Raw genomic sequence first — 887 nt, 5'->3', positions numbered from 1 at the left:
TGGGGCGAGTTCTCCCCCTGGCTCTGTGCGATGCTGAGCAAGTCACTTGCCATTCTGGGCTTCAGTTTCCCCGTGGACACAATCGTTTTCTTAATTCTTGTCCCGCTGAGAGAATTAGGAAATTTTGGTTCTGAGGTCAAACTTGATTTCTAGTCAAGTTCTTCCCAAAGGAATTTGGAGTTCAGGGGAGGACACAGAGACACATAAGCGTAGAGTGACACTAGAAATGGGCGCAGAGGCAAGGAGCTGGCTTCTTTTAGGAGGCAGCCCGGGCAGAGTGTGGCCCACGAGTACTGGGAGGCAGGGTTCAGATGCTGATGTCTCCACGCACCAAGCTTCCAATCGTACACATCATGGATTCAGCGGCTAACTGCAACCATGGTAAGTGCCAAAAGGCCAAGTGGAGGTGCCATGAGAACCCAAAGCAGATCATCCATGTCTAAGCCATGTTCAAGGCTTAGGGCATTCTCTAAAGAGCGGTAGGAAATCATGGGATCAGAGGTCTACAGTTGGCAGCAGTGCCAAGGTTAGATTGGACACAGGAGCGGGTTACGGAGAGGCCCCTACACTAATCCAGAAACCAAGATGATCATGGCTCGGGCCCAGATTGTGAGGTGACTAATCCAACAGAGCTCAATGACAGATGAGATGTGAGAGAAGAAAAAGAGACGTTTAAGGATGCTAAGAATGACTGCCTTAGAAGCCCGCGGGAGAACTGGTGTCGGTGAATTATGGAGTCGGCGAAGACTGGCCAAAGTTCCCTGGACGACCAGAAGAACAAACAAAGCTTTCTGGGAGGAAGTACAGCCAGAATGCTCTTTAGAAGTGATCATGATGGGGACACTTTGTCTCATGTACTTTGAAGTTGTTATCAGAAGAGACCAATT

The sequence above is a fragment of the Echinops telfairi genome, unplaced genomic scaffold (assembly GCF_000313985.2).
Source record: "Echinops telfairi isolate 266 unplaced genomic scaffold, ASM31398v2 ScPeMD7_60;HRSCAF=208, whole genome shotgun sequence".
Classification (NCBI taxonomy): Eukaryota; Metazoa; Chordata; class Mammalia; order Afrosoricida; family Tenrecidae; genus Echinops; species Echinops telfairi.
Note: the sequence above shows the minus strand (reverse complement) of the source record.